The following is a 16,789-nucleotide window of genomic DNA, read 5'->3' on the forward strand; positions in this document are numbered from 1 at the left end:
AAATAAGCAAAAGACCATACCAAGTAACTGTGGTTGACACAAGATCAAAAGTATTTTCTAGGGGTAGGAGAGATGGCTCAGTGGTTAGGCACATGTAATGCTCTCCTGGAGGACCCAAGTTTGGTTCCTAGTCAGGTGGCTCACAATTGTCTGTCAGGTGGCTCACAAAAATCTGTAACTCAGATCCAGGAGAATCCATTGCTTCTAGCCTCCTGCACAAGGGCACCTGCCCTCATGTGCACATACACATAACCAAAAACAATAAAAATGAAAAAAGTTAAAATAGCTATTTTTTAAAAGTCTTTTTTGGGCAGTGATGGCACATTCCTTTAATCCCACCCCGAAGCTGGGAGACAGACAGGCAGATCTCTGAGCAGGAGGCCAGCCTGGTCTATAGATCGAGTTCCAGGACAGCCAAGGTTATAGAGAAACCCCATCTTGGAAAAACCAAAACCAAAGCAAAATAAAACAAAAAAGGCATCTTTTACTAAAGACCACAATTCCTTATTTATTTCAGGATTCTCTGCTAGTTCATTTAGCACTCCTCATTCTGCTTATTATCTTGTTCAAATTACATCTAACAACTCAAGTGGCATTTTAAATGGTTTGGCCCATGTCAAGACTGATTCTAAGGTCATATTTGGTATGTATTAATAAAGATGATCCAGAATGTGTTATCTAGAGTTTTTTAATCACTCCAAGGAATGTCAATAGTATTGTTAGCCTCAAAACCCCATCTCCTAGGGACATGTTGATAGATAGATACTTAATAAATTTATATGCATGTGTATTTTGATATGAAGGTCCCACTTTGGAACAAGGCTTGGAGCAAGGACCCCTCTCGCCCAAGTGTAAGAGTACACTGCAAACAATAATAAATATCAGTGTTAATAATACCTTATAATACGAATGTACTACATTTTTTTAGGCTCTTCCATCTTTACAATGTCTTTTGATCTTCCTAATAGCTGGGTATTCAATAGGATAATTAGAGACAAAAGACGGAGGTGTAGAGAGGTGACGTGGTTGATTTAAAATTACGCATTTAATTAGCAAGAGAACAGGAGCCATAACAGATGAACCCAGGGTTCTCCACAGAAGTCTTCCTGTGTATTACATTATTTTTAATATTCCTGAGACGTGACCTGACAGTTGGACAGGTTGTTATCTTAACATTTTTCATCTCTCAAGACCCTTTGGATTTCAGTACAGAAAATAAATATAAGGCACTGAATAAAAGGAAGCTGTGTTCTCCTCCATGTCTGTTCAGCCGGCTCGGGACCACTATATTCATATTGACCAGTGCTTCAGAAGCTAGAGATTTATCTTCTTTCAGGCAAAGTTTCACTTGAGTAACACAGAATAAATCTTCAAGAAGTCATGGATCATGTTCTTTAACCCATTCCTAAGGTAGTGAGCATGGCTTTGGATGATAAAGAGGATCTTCTAAGGGCCAGGTCTTTGTGAGTAGTTATCCCTTAGTTCATACATGTAGATATTAACTTGAAGTACAAACCATGGGTGTGGAAATGAATTGCACATTCCCTTGGAATTGTACAATCCAGGTTTCTTGCTGGCTTCCCTGTTCACTTTGCGTAGGCCTCTTTTGGATGTCTCTGCTGTCACTCACATAGATCCGAGACCTCAAAAGCTTTCTAAGATCCTTGGACTTTTGTTGTTGTTGTTTTGTTTTGTTTTTTTATTTTTGCTTTTTTTCTTTTACTTTTTAAGCACCTTTCAATTTAGAATTCATCTTAATGACATCTTAGATGAAAGACTTGCAGATTGTTAACAGTCATTCTCTGTATGCATCTTCAACAAGAGTAATATATTATTTTTACAATGAAAGCAAATTTAAGAAAACCGTCTGTCTCTTACACACACACAGAAAGAGAGAGAGAAAGAGAAAGAGAGCCAGGCATCTGCACCCTACCTCTTAACACCAAAGGTGCACAGAGAATGTAATGACAGCAATGCACACTTTGTGAAATTTTATATTGGTAATGGGTTTCACAAGCTGATACATGTCAGCCGCTGGCTTGATAGTTCTGAGGTATGCCTCACAGCAATTAGCTTTGAATTACCCAGGATGGAAGCATTCCTCAGAATTAGCTCTTCACCTTATTGTATTGCAATCGCTTCTTTCCTTGATCCTTTTCTTCCCCCATCAGAGTGAGAGCTTCTTGAGGACAAAACTGGGCTCAATTATTCCTGATCCCAGTGCCTGACACAGAGTCAAACCTATCAAGTCATAAAACAGAAGCATGAATGAAAAGCTTCCAAGCACCCCATACACATTTCAACATTAATTCTCCACATGAGGTTTAGCAGTTGGCTTCTGCAGAGGGTGTTTTTCTTTGCTATGACATGGCCTGTTGGCTTTCTTTTGCTAATGGTAAAGCATGATTGAGAAATGTTATTTCCAAAAAGCATTACTATATTTTCCCCACAGGCATCTACAACTTTACTTTTCTGTTGTCAGATCTGTTAATCTATCTAATTATTGCGCAAGTCAAGAAATATACTTTCCAGTTTGCTAATAAACTAAGTACAGCCACCCTTTTCTTAATGACAGGAATAAGTCCTGAGAAATGTGTTGCTAGGCAATTTCAACATTATGTCAACATCCTTGAATGTATTTACACAAATTTAAATGGCTATGACATCACTAGGTGATATGATCTTGTGGGACCACCTTTGCTTATGTGGTCTGTCATTAACCAAGTAATCATTATGCATTGCATGGCTATATCTTACTGAGACAAGTTGCGAATTGAGGAAGTTTGTAATATATTTAACATTAGTTTGAATTTAATATTAGTATTAAACTTGAAAAACATTGCCAGTGAAAAGTTCTTGTGATTTCCAAAGGGTGTGTGAGCTGGAGGGAGCCAGAAGACAGCATAGAATTGATGGAGTTGGAGTTACAGGCAGTAAACTAGCTGCCTGATCTGCGTGCTGAGAACTGAACTCTGGTACTCTGCTAAAGCAGCAAGAACAATTGAGCCACCTCTCCAGCCCTTTATTTGGTTTTTAAACTGTGGTATAGTTTTTATAGAGATGAGGTCTGTTTGTTAAGGATTCTCAGTTCCTAAATATTCAAGGTAAAGGTTTAAACATTGCTTCTTAATAGATCTGTTACACAAAAAATTTAAAAAATTGGTAACTCATGAAATGAGAGAAAAAATCCTTACAAATCATATGTGTATTAACGGATGACTATCCACAATGTATTAAAAAAAAAAAACAAACCTATAAACATGACAGCAGGAAAAAGCAACCCAATTTTAAAAAGGTAAAAGACTAAATAGACATTTCCCTGAAGACAAATGGCCAGCAAGCTGGTAAAAAGATGCTCAATATCACTGATCACCACAGGAATACAAGTCAAACCACAATGAAGGATAGTTATGACTAAAACAAAAACAAAGACGGTAAATAACAAGGGTTGACAAGCATGGGGAGAGACTGGAAACCTGGTGCGGCTGCTGTGGAAGATGACATGGCAGTTCTTCAAAATGCTCACCATGGAATTACCAAACCATCTCACCTCCAGGTAAGGACCCAAAAGAGTCGCAGGCAGCCACCTAGCAGCATCTTGCCCCATCAGTCGTCACAACATTATTCACAGTTACTTAGAGGTAAAAACAACTCAAGTGTCCATTGACAGATAAGTGGACACATAAATATGGGCTTCTGGGAAATAATTTTCAGTCTTAAAGTCATTTACTTGCTGTCTTAGTTAGGGTTTCCATTGCTGTAAAGAGACACCAAGAGACTCTTGTAAAGAAAAAAACAAGCCGGGCGTTGGTGGCACATGCCTTCAATTCTAGCATTTGGGAGGCAGAGGCAGGTGGATCTCTGTGAGTTAGAGGTCAGCTGGTCTCCAGAGCAACTTCCAGGACAGCCTCCAAAACAATACAGAGAAACCCTGTCTCGAAAAACAGAAAACAAAGAAAGAAAAAAGAAAAAAAACAAATTGGGGTGGTTTACATTTTCAGAGGTTTAGTTCGTTAATCTGACGGTGCAACATGGTGGCATGCAGGTAGACATGCTGCTGGAAAAGTAGCTGAGTGCCCTATATCTTGACGTGCAGACAACAACAAGCGGTCTGTTTCACTGGGTGCAGCTTGAGCATAGGAGACCTCAAAAGCCTGCCTCTACAGTGACATACTTCCTCCAACAATACTACATCTATTCCAACAAGGCCATATCTCCTAATAGTGCTGTTGTGTCAAAAGCCCTGACCCCCAAAAGACCATTAAAAGACCTGATCTGATGCAAAAGCAGAAACTTTATGGCAAGTTAACTCGGGCCTCTCCGTCTACCTTGAGCAGCACCGGGTGGGGCTTTTTTTTGTGGTTATACAATGGGTGGGGATTGGGAGGATTCCAAAACTGCATACTTTCAGACTTGGGATTGGTTCAAGCCCTGGCTAGAGGTATCTGGGCTGAACTGATTGGCTATTTTGGGTCTAGGGTAATAGTTGCTTAGGACCTTAGGATTTGCAAAGTATTTGTAGCTTTTATTGTCCTGTTCATTCCCCTCAGTAACTGAGAGGTATTTAGGGAAATTATTATTTCATCATACAGATGAGCAATTGATAGCTCTTTTAGTTTAGGTGCACTGCCAAGAGACACAACGGTACAAAGGGACAGGGTCAAAATTTGAATTAACACCCAGGACTCCCTCTCCCCGGCAACAGGATCTTGCTGTGTAGCCCAGGCTGGCCTCTGGCCTCAGCCTCCTGAGAGCTGAGATGATTAGTATGACCATGTAGTGCTCCTTTCTCTATACAAACCGCCCTTCAGAGAGGGTTACAGGGAGCCGGCAGTGGACACTGACTCAGGCTGACTAGCAGATACCCGCCTTTTGTTTGGACCGCTTGTGTAAAGCCGGATTCCAATGAACAACCTTGAAAGGGCTTTCACGGGGACAAAACAATGGGCACAGAAATCATTAACCAGGATCCCTTTCCTCATCACAATAATGCTACGAGAAGACTAACAGAAAGAGGCGATATGATAGAGCAGCCACGAAAGGCTACGCAGCCACACCAATTCCTCATCGTGCCTCCAGTTCCTTTTAAACAAGTTTTAGGGATGCCGTGCTGCTGGACTGGCATTTTGATTTTGTCAGATACTCTTCAGAATTCATTTGTAGCCTGTAAGACGATCCTGGAGAAGGTTTACATTGCTGAGTTTTACAGTTGCCACATAATGTAAGTCGGTCAGTGTCCAATAGGCTTCTTTGAAAAGTTATAATTAAAAAAAAATAGCAATAGGAGGAATAACAACACAGACTTATTTTTTTTTTAAATCAGAGAACAGTGTTTGCATTGTCAATTAACTCCCATAAAATCTTTCCAGTAAATTAATTATAGCTAAGAATGAGAGAGGGTTGTAAAGCAAGACTGGCACAGGAATCGCAGCCAGCTGTTCTTTGAAACTAGAACAGTGTTTTGTTTTCTTTTCTAAGTATCCAACAGTCCCAAAGCATAGTCACATGTGTCCCAATCATTGCTGATGGACTGTGGACAGAGGAAGGGAAGTGTCTGGTGTGCAATATTAATGCATGCTAGTGCTCCCAGGCTCATTGTATGGCAGGCTGGGAGCTGAGATTTTATCTATTTACTGTATAAATTTAAAATGTAATAGTTACACACAGACAAAGAGAACTTTACATTTTTCTTAGACCACCAAAGGACTTTAAAGTGCAGACTGGCAGATCTCAGTAAATTTGAGGTCAGTCTGGTCTAAACTGAATTCCAGGCCAGACAGGGCTACATGGTGAGACCCTGTCCAAAAATAAACAAAAGCAAACACACAAACCTGGCAGTGGTGGGGCACAACTTTAATCCCAGCACTCGGGAGGCAGAGGCAGGTGGATCTCTGTGAGTTCGAGGCCAGCCTGGTCTACAGAGCAAGTTCCAGGACAGCCAGGGCTACACAGAGACACCCTGTCTTGAAAACAACAAACAACAACAACAACAACAAACAAACAAACAAAAAAGAAAAAAAAAACAGACAGACAAAATCAACCCAAACTGCACCAAAACACCCTGTCTTAAAAAGACTTTAAAATGTCCTTGGAACTTTTTTTTTAAGTCTACATTTAATTTTTTACTTATCTGTATGTGTGTGTCTGCATGTGTATGCACACAAAAATGAGGAGATTCCCCCTCCCCCATCCCAGACAGAGAAGGGTGCTGTGATCCCTTGGAGATGGAGTTATAAGCAATTGTGTGCTACCCTATGTGGTTGCTGGGAACTGAATTCTGATCCTCCACAAGGGCTTTGGTTTTCTTGCCCACTGAGCCATCTCTCCTCCTTTTGTATTTTCTAAATATGCACGTCACATCTATAATAGAATAAAAGAGATTTTATTTTAAAGTAGTGATAACTAAAGCACGCAGACATAGATCCACATTGGAGTGCTTGCCCGGTGTGTGTAAGGATATGTTTCTGATCTCTGGCACTGCTAAGTAAATAGATATAAGTAAATAACTAAATAATAAAATAACCTCGGAGAACAACGTGGGCCAGATGTGTTAGTCGGCTTTTGCTACTGGAACAAATACCCGAGACAAATCAATTCTGAGGGAGAAAGGTTTATTTTGTTTAAATCCATGGTTGGTTGGTCCAGTTGCTCTGGGCCTTGTTGAAGTAGAATAATACATCATGGCACAAGCATGTGGTGGAAGACGCCTGTCCCTAGTCTCTCGTGGGGTGGGGGGCACTAACAAAAGGGAAGAAGCCAGGGCCCCAACAGCACTTCCAAGAGCATGCTATGACCTAACTTCTCCCCATATGCCTACCTAGTGAAAGTTCTGCCAGCTGCTGGCAAGCTCATGAACCATCATACTGCATAGAGTAGAGGAGGCCTTGCTTTACTTAGCCTGCCAACACCTCTCTGGGCTGGATTCATTTTGTTTCTTAACCATAAGTCCTGGTCAATGAAAAATACTTATTTAATATTTCTAAGTGAATAACTGCATCAGCAATCAAAAGTATTTTTTACTCAGAAATGTTAAAACAAAAAGTTGGTCTCTATGTTTTGTTTTGAGACAGAAGGCAGATTCTCACTAAACAGCCCTGGCTGGCTTAGAACTTTCTATAGAGACTAGCCTGACCTAGAACTCACAGAGATCCATCTGCCTTTGCCTCCTGAGGGCTGGGATTAAATGAAGTCCAATAAATAAAAGTGTTTGTTTTTTTTTTTCAAAAAAGATGTTTCTCAGACTGCAAATGTGTGACTTTGAATTTGATCAGAAACACAGCAAAGGAATTATTCAGGACCACACCACTGAAGAGATGACACATCTCATGTGCCACAGAACAGGGTACCAGACAGCACCTGTCCAGGAGTCAAGACTGCATGCCTTTGCCTGGGAGACATTCTGGCTTTCTGATGGCTTATCCCATAAACTAAGACTATTGATATGTGAAGAAAATTTCAACTTTAAAAAATTATTTATTTTTATTTTCTTTGCATTGGTGTTTTGCCTGCATGTATGTCTATATGAGGGTGTGAGACAGTTGTTAACTGCCATGTGGATGCTGGGAATTGAACTCAGGTCCTCTGAAAGAGCAGACAGTGCTCTTAACCTCTGAGTCATCTCTCCAGCCCCCCAAAATATCAACTTTTATTTGTTTGTTTCTAGTATGCACCCATAAGACCAGTTAATTGGGGAAACAGAAAAGAGTGACGATCTTTATCACTGTTAGAATGAAAATGCCCTCTGACTGTTTTTCTTTTTCTAAATTACCTTTTCCCACTCATGCCAGTCAATGATCACACAAAAACCATTCAGTTGTTCTTAAAAAGACCAGTATTAGCCCAGGAATCCTCAACTACAGACTAGTGGCTGCAGTCAGAGGTCACAGTAGTTGTTTGGAGCAGCTAGAGGGAAGGACTGGCAGAATTATTCTAAAGTCACATATTTGCAAGAAGGAGTATAGGAGAAGGAGATCCAGCAAAGAAAGACTCCTTTCTGGCTCTCTGGTGTTCTAGTCAGGGGCACTGGTAAAATTAGGTGGTTGGGCTGGCATGATGGCTCAGTAGATAAAGGGGCTTGATATTAAAGTCTGGCAACCTGTGTTTGATCACTGGGACCGGTATGGTGGAAGTAAAGAACTGACTTCTCTCCAGGTGTATCCTGTGGCTCACCCATTTGCACATGCAAGGAGCAAGCTACAGCACACTTTACCTCCTCAGCATCTCAGCAAACAATAGAGTGATTTCCTGTTTCTCCCTGCTTATATCCTGTTTTCTCCCAGCTACCTCACTTCCTGTCTGTCTGTACAGAGCTCTAGATCTCTATGGTTAGCTAGTGGCAAGCTCCATTCTCTGACCCTCAGACAGGCTTTATTTGCACAAGCAAGGTATCACCACATTGATGTAATCGTCTACCTTTCCAGTTGAGGTTATCTACTAAAGATCAAATAATCTGTGGATTCAACAGCCTAGTTTGCTCTAAAATGGTCTCCATTAAATAAACGTTCTGTCAGTTGCAAGTTCAGTTCCCTAACAATACTGTTTCTCCTTAAGCTGGTGGCTACACAGCCGGTGATTTCCAGTCTTCATGGCATGGCATTGATGGAGGGCTGGAGTTCATGGCAGGCAGCTGGTCTGGTATGTTGCACTATACACTCCAAACTGATGCTCAGCTACACTACAGCTAGTGAACAGTTTGTGATTGCTAGTCCACCTCACAGAGCAGTCACATCCCATTGTTGCTCACTATGGCTCTCTTCTATCTTTGTGCTAGGGTAAGGTCTCCTCCGAGGTATATTTGGGGAGCAGGGCAAAGCTTTCTATTTTAGCTAACCTTTGGATCTGTCCAACATGGTCCCCTGCCCTGGCCAGGAATTCAGTCTACAAAGGGTGGTTATTGTAAGGATTCAGGCATTATGCTGGCCTGCCCCTGTCACCTGGCAAAATGCACTCAGGCAGTGCCCTGGTCAGCCCAGGGTTCCATGGTTGCATAGTCTATATGCAGGTTCAAGGGACCTTTTAAAAGAAAGACCCCGCCCACTTACGCTGCCTTTCCCAGTTCCTCTCTTTTCCCCTGTTCCCCTGGGGCAGACAGGAATTTTCCTGTCTTCATCTTCTCTTCTGTCTCTCTCTCTCTCTCTCTCTCTCTCTCTCTCTCTCTCTCTCTCTCTCTCTCTGTCTCTTTACCTCTTTTCTCTTTCCTTAACTGCCCCCTTTCTAATAAAACTTCTCACTTAACCTCTACCTAGCATGTTTGTTCCTCTGCCTGGGTCACCCTCCCCTGCTGTGGAATCCACCAAGGTTCCTCATGCTTTATCATAACAGACATAATACTTGTGTCTGTCTACTTTGCCTTTTTCTATTTTCTTCTCTTTCCTCTCAGTCACTTCTGATATCTTGAGATTTCTCTCTTCCTGGCTTCTAGTGAAAAACTCTGTGATGTGTTTGATTGGACAGTCTATCTCTTCTAATATTAATAGGAAATGTAGTCATTACAATTGTATACCATATTCTCAAAGTTTGGCTCTCAAAGCTGTTTTTCATGCTCCCCATCCCATCTCTTTTTTTTCCCCAACTTTTTTATTTGAATTAGAAACAGGATTGTTTTACATGACAATCCCAGTTCCCCTTCTCCCACCCGTCCTCCCCTACCACCCCCAACTAAAACTTTATCTGTCACATATCTTTTCTGTTCCCCCTGGATGGTGAGGCCTTCCATAGGGTGTTATCAGTGTCTATTGTATCCTTGGGATAGGGCCTAGGCCCACCCCCGTGTGTCTTGGCTCAGGGAGTTTTCCTGTATATGGAATGGGCTCCCAAAGTCCACACCTATGCTAGGAATAAATACTGGGCTTCTATAGGAAGTCCCATTGATTTCTGAGGTTTCCTCTCAGAAACCCATGTTCCTGGGGTCTGGGTCAGTCCCATGCTGGTATTCTAGCTATCAGACTGCCCATCCAATCTCTTTCTCTCTCTGTTTATCTCACATTTTTGAGACAGGATCTTATGAAATAGCCAGCCTAGGTTGCCCTTGAGTTTAGAGACCTCTACTCTTGTCTTAGCCTTCAGAATGTTGAAATTATGGGTATGGCTTGGTTTCAGTTTTTTTCCTTTTGTGTTTTTGAGAAACGGTCTTAATTTACTATGTCACTGATGAACTTGAAAGATGAACTGAACTCCTGACCTTCCTGCCTCCACCTCCCAAATACTAAGATCACAGGTGTGCAATACCATATCTGGCTTCAAAATTCTCAATATTTGCTCAAAATTCTTGGTTTTGAGGTAAAAAGATGAATATAGGCTATTTCCTGATGGGGGAAGTCCTTCTGTGTATATGATTGTCTTATTGGTTGATAAAGTACTTTTGGCCAATAGGAAAACAAGATAGGTAGGATTAGGAGTCAAGGAGGATTCTGGGAAAGGTAGAAGAAGGCCCAGAGTCACCATGTGAGCCAGGGAAGATAGGACGTTTACCACTGGCGTCCAATAAGATAAGTCGATAAATCTTATAAACTATATAGATTTGTGCCAGCCCCTCAAGAGGGCGTGGCTAACATTTCCCTTACAATTTCCCACTCTTTATTCCTGCCCTAAAAATCCTAATTATCTAAGGGAAAAGCATGCTTTATACAGAATGAGGGGTGGTAGCATACACACAAAGTATGCAAGAGAAAGAAATCACAGTCATATAGTTAAAAATACCTCCCTCCTCATATATGCATGGAAAAACAATCTGGAATAAAACACAACAAAAACAATAATGATTCTCTTTGGGTGTGCTTTGCAAGTTATTTTATTAATATCCTTTTATATTTTCTTAATCCAAACAAGTTACATATGTATAGTTTTCATATATAAGAAAGCCAATACAGCCAGGCGTTGGTGGCACATGCCTTTAATCCCAGCACTCGGGAGGCAGAGGCAGGTGGATCTCTGTGAGTTCGAGGCCAGGCTGGTCTCCAGAGCGAGTGCCAGGATAGGCTCCAAAGCTACACAGAGAAACCCTGTCTCAAAAAAAAAAAAAAAAAAAAAAAAAAAAAAAAAAAAAAAAAAAAGCCAATACAATATCCTTTGGCTGGAGTGAAGGGGTAGCGGCAGGGTGTTAAGTAGGGGCAGGGAGTACACAACAAAAATACACCAAAAATATCTCAAGACTATACCCCCAACTAATTGCTAAATCAGTAATTCAGCTACAATTATTATGAATAACCATAGAGTAGCATTTAATTTTCTTCTTTGAGTTATAATTCTTATATAATTTGTCCCTTTTAAGTATCTATTTTAGTGGTTTCTGGTAAAGTCACAAAGCTCTGATCTATCATCAGTATCTAATTCTAAAACTTTTTCAGAAGCCCCAAGAGAAGCTCATTAGCTGTCATTCTCTGTGGTGGTTTGAAAGAAAGTGATCCCCCAAAGGGAGTGGCACTACTAGGAGGTGTGGCCTTGTTGGGGTAGATGTGGTCTTGTTGGAGGAAGTGTGTCACTGTGGGGGTGGGCTTAAGCCATGCTCAGTGAGACAGATCATTTCCTGTTGCCTCCTGATCAAGATGTAGCCACATCTGCCTTATACACTGCCATGATGATAATAGAACAAACCTCTGAAACTGTAAGCTGTCACCACAATTAAATGTTTCCATGTATGAGTTGCCATGGTCATGGTGTCTCTTCACAGCAATAAAAACCCCAAGACCCTCTCCCTTCCCTTTCCTCCCAGCCCCAGGCAACTGCTAATCCATTTTGTTTCTAGGGATTTGCCTATTCTCAGCCACTTGTGTTGATTTCTTTCACTTGGCCTGATGTTTTTTTGAGGTTCTCCATGTTGAATCACATTTTTCTTGATCTCCCTTTCTAAACAGTCTTTCCCTCGATGCTGCAACAATGCAGACTCATTTCTAGCCTTTTGCTGTTCATGCACACAGTTACAGAAACAGACTACTGTTGGCCCTAGCATTGTGGTGTCTGCCTTATGTTACACTCAAGTGAACAGAAAACTAATAGCAGTGACTGTCAAAAGTTATAGTAGGCTTTTTGATAGATTGTGGTGGGGGAGTAGGGAGAAAAGCAGATTAGGCTGATAACGGTAGTGGTCTTGGGATCTGAGGCTGATATGTAGGGAACACAGCACAAGTTTTTTTCTGAGGACTGGAGACTGTTGATGGAGTAAACACATTTGGGGTTGGGATTCGGATGCCGAATTTTATTTTGGATAATCAATTTTCTTTGGTGGATTTAATAACATTGGACAACTTAAATGTATCTATCTTCTTTTTTTTTAAACTACATTTTATTGTGTGTGTTTGTGTATGCGAGCATGTGACCGTGTATGTGCCAGGGCCTGCATGGGAGGACAATTTGGGGGAGTTGGTTCTCTCTTTCTACCCTGTGGGTTGTAGGTGTGAAAAATGTTGCATTTTCCTTTTTCTGTTATAGGTAGCTAGTCAGTCAAAGGCCAATATTCTACAAATCTCCACCTTGTAAAACTTTTATGTAACCCTTTCTTATCTCTCATACCAGATAAAACTTTTGTTGATGTCACCCCCTACCTACCACCTGCACTTGAGCCTGGAGGGATGGACTCCACCCCTTTTCTTCATTTCCTTTGCCCCAATTGCCACCCCAGTTCTTTGTAAACTAGCCTATCTCCAAAGATTGTGAGGTCACCCCAGCCAGTGGTGAAAAGACCCCATTACCACCTGCTGTCAATCAAAACCAAGCGTACTCCCTGCTGGGTCCTCATGGCCTGGTTTGGGTTCTGGTGCACTCCTTGTGCAAAAGAAGTTGCCGTGTTGAGATTCTCTCTTTGTCCTTGTGTGACTTTGTGGTACAACAAAATTATTCTTTACCAATACAAGGATCAGGTTCTTGGGCTTGGTGGTAAGCGCCTCTATCTGCCTACTGAACCATGCTACCAGCTAGCTAGCTTTTTGAGTCTTTCTTATTTCATCATGTTTATTGAAACACTCATAGATATTGGTTATGCCTTCAAGTAAGAAATTAAGTAAGACTAGGACTCTCAATCTTGAAGTTGTCTGTACACCTACATTATAAATGGCTATAGGATCACCTCTGTATCGGTCTTTGGGGGGGGTCATTGATGGGGTTATTTGAATTTCTGATCAGTTTTGACCCAAAATGTCTTAGTCAGTTTGGGCTGCTATAACAAACTATGACAGACTTAAGAGAATTCTTTTTCACGGTCTGGAGGCTAGAAGTCCAAATTAAAGGTAGCAACGAATTTAGTATCTAGTGGGGACCTCTTGCCCTACTGACTGCTATTGTCCTACAAATATCTTCAGATTTGGGGATGGGGAGGTGAGATAAACTATTTCCATAATGAATGCTCAAACCTTATGGACTAATCAAACCATAATTAGTTCCTGAATGTCCTTCCTCCAAATTCTGTGACACTGGGAGTTAGGGCTTCCTCATTGGAATTTTGAGAGAGAGAGTGCCCAGAACACCCTCCTCCAATTGAGAATCCTTGAGTAGGAAACATTCTGTCTATTACATATAAGAGTTTCAGAACTAAGATCTCTTGCTCTGAGGGACTGTGTAGGAGAACACAGTCTCTGTCATCCTGAGGAGCTAAAGAGGAAGAAATGTAAGGGTAACTGGAAGTGTGAGAGGTTTGACCTCGCATACTGAGGTCCTGCACTAAGATTAGCAGAGAGTTTCATCCTTCCCACTGGAGAGCTCAGAGAGAAGGCGAAGCACGAGACTTCGGAAAAAAGCCCGGATAAACAGTGAATGCTTCCAGCTAGATTCACAAATAATTTGAGGGTGGACTCAAGGTCAGAAAGAGGGGGTCACACTCCCGGAGATAGGAGGCGTCATCAGGAAGTCAGCTACATGAACAGCAGATCTTTCTCAAAGGACAGGTTGAGGTTTTGAACTCTTTCCATTCACTCATCTTCAGTACCTTGCAAATTAAGTATTGTTTGTACTGCTACAGGGAAACAGGCGTTTTCTCATTTTTTTTAAAAGGTGATCTGTTTTCTTGAGGCTCCCTTTCCTTGTGTTCCTCCTCCAGGAGTAGCTAAAAACCAAGTCAAGGGAGTCCTTCATTTTACCTGAGAAGAATATGGGATTTATATCATATTCAGGAGACTCAGGCTGGGGCCAAACATCAACGACCTTGTCCTGAATGTTGAGTGCAGATGATACCAGAGCAGGGCATAGCAGCATTGGGACCTAATGGGTTTTAATGTCAAAGGGGGTTTATTTTTAATTTGTCAGTAATTATTTTTAGTATGAATAAATAGTGAACATCAATTTAAAAATCTCTCTTGACTTTATTCTTAAAAGGATCCCTAGGGAAAGCTGTAATCTATGTTTTGTTAAATTTGAGATTTTTTTCAATGATTGAAACTAAGGCTGTCTCTACAGGCCAGGCAAGCTCTTGGGTGTATCACCAGCCTTTGGTGGTCAGTGTCCTGACTTGCCTGTCAGCAGTGTGACAGTTTGCTGCTGCTGCTACTATTTCTTCTTCTTCTTCTTCTTCTTCTTCTTCTTCTTCTTCTTCTTCTTCTTCTTCTTCTTCTTCTTCTTCTTCTTCCTCTTCCTCCTCCTCCTCCTCCTCTTCTTTTTCCTCTTCCTCCTCCTCCTCCTCTTCTTTTTCCTCTTCCTCTTCCTCTTTGTCCTTTTTCTTCTTTTTTATAAGCAGGGCTTTTCTGTGTAGTCCAGGCTGTTTTTGTTTTGTTTTGTTTGAGTGTTTGTTTGTTTGTTTTTCAAGACAGGGTTTCACTGTGGTTTTGGAGGCTGTCCTGGAACTCGCTCTTGTAGATCAGGCTGGTCTCAAACTGACAGAGATCTGCCTGCCTCTGCCTCCCAAGTCCTGGGACTAAAGTTGTTCAACACCACTGTTTCCAGGCTGTTTTTACCTCTGGATTCTCCTGCCTCTGCCTCCAGAATGCTAATATTACAGATTGTACTACCAATACTGCTTGTTACTAGTTCTTGAAAAAAAATATTTTTTTTAAATTTTGCTTTGAGAACTTTCCCATTTCCTGTTTTCCTCTTAGTTTATTTTCTTGTTACGATTCTTTTTCTCAAAAGAAGTTTTTCATACTATACATTTTAATTATGTTTTCCCCTCCCCCAACTCTTCTCAGATCCTTCCTGCCTCCCTACCCACCAAACTTTATTCTTGTTCTCTCTCTTTAATAGAAACAAACAAGGCAGGCAATGGTGGCACACCTCTTTAATCTCAGCACGCAGGAGGCAGAGGCAGGTGGATCTCTGTCAGTTCCAGGAGAGCCAGGTCTGTTTCCCTGTGAAACAGTCCTGACTGTCTCAAAAAACCAAAACAAACAAACAAAAAGAAACAAACAAATAGAAACAAAATTTAAAAAACTACAAAAACACAAAAATGGAAATAAAATAAGCAATCAAAAACTAATAAAACAAAACCAAAAAAGGGGGGGGGGCAGCAAAACAAAGCAAAATGAGCTTTGGGACCTGAGCATGGGTCCTGACCTGAAATACGGTTAATACACTTAGTGATTAATTATTAAGTGTGGTTACTATTTTCTTGTTGGAGAAAGCTGACTTTTACTTTGTCATCAGGTACCAATTGCAGATAGCATCTTGGTTAGATTTATTTTTATTTATATGTATGTGTGGCCATCTGTGTGAGTGTATGTGTGGGTGCTTATGGGGGCCAGAAGATCCCTTGGAGTTGTGTTTACAGTGAGTTGTGAGCCACTTAATGCGGGTGCTGTGAACTGAAGTTGGGTCCTCTAGAGAAACAGGAAGTGCTCTTAAGATGCTGAGACATGTCTCCACCCTTTCCATTTCTGTAATGAGTCTTCTCTGTCCTGCCAGCCAGCTCCCAAATACTGACACGGAGATCTCTTATTAATGATGAAAGCTCGGCCTATAGCTTAGGCTTGTTTTCAACTAGCTCTTATAACTTAAATTAACCCATGTTTTTATTAATGTATGTTCTACCGTTATTAGGACCAACACCAGGCTGACGCGTCCCTGATGATGGGTAGGGCACGCACAGGGACGTGCTACACCATCACAATATCACTCACCACACATTACGGACCTGTATGAGGGCTCTGCACACGGGTGGAACCTCAGTGTGCACGCGCAGTTTTCCCTTTAAAGTTCCACCTATCCCCACCTCTCCCCTCCTCTTCACTCACACCCTCTTCTCTGTCTCCCTTCTCTTACTCCCTGCCCTGCTCTGTTCTTCCCTTTCTCGCTCTCCCCCTCTCACTCTTCCACCCTATAATAAACTGGTTAATGTGCTCTCCATAGTTCGTCTCTCATCTTGTGCGTCTTTTTCTAGTTTAAGCAAAAGAATAACAACCGTATGACTTTTACCTGTATCCCCTTCTGTGTGTCTGACTCATTCCACATCTGGCTGTCTTTCCTTTCTCCTTACTAGAGTCCTCTCTGTTCCCGGAAGTCTTACCCAGCTTCTTCCTGTTGTTCTTTTGCTGCAGCGAGGGGCAATGAAACACGAATTATGAGTCAACAAACCCACATGGAATTTATTGAAGGGAAAGGGAAGGGGGGGTGTTGGCCAACTGGGAGCCGAGAGAAAGAAAGAAGTGGAGAAGAGGGGCAGAGAAGGGAGAGCGAGCTAGAGAGAGAGAGAGAGAGAGAGAGAGAGAGAGAGAGAGAGAGAGAGAGAGAGAGAGAGAGAGGAGAGGTGGGGCAAGGACAGAGAGGGGGAGGAGAGAGAGAGAGAGAGAGAGAGAGAGAGAGAGAGAGAGAGAGGAAAGCACGTGGAGGTGCTCACTTAAAAGGAGAAGTTTGCACATGTGCACTGAGTCCTTCT

This window comes from Cricetulus griseus, chromosome 5, assembly GCF_003668045.3.
Source record: "Cricetulus griseus strain 17A/GY chromosome 5, alternate assembly CriGri-PICRH-1.0, whole genome shotgun sequence".
Lineage (NCBI taxonomy): Eukaryota > Metazoa > Chordata > Mammalia > Rodentia > Cricetidae > Cricetulus > Cricetulus griseus.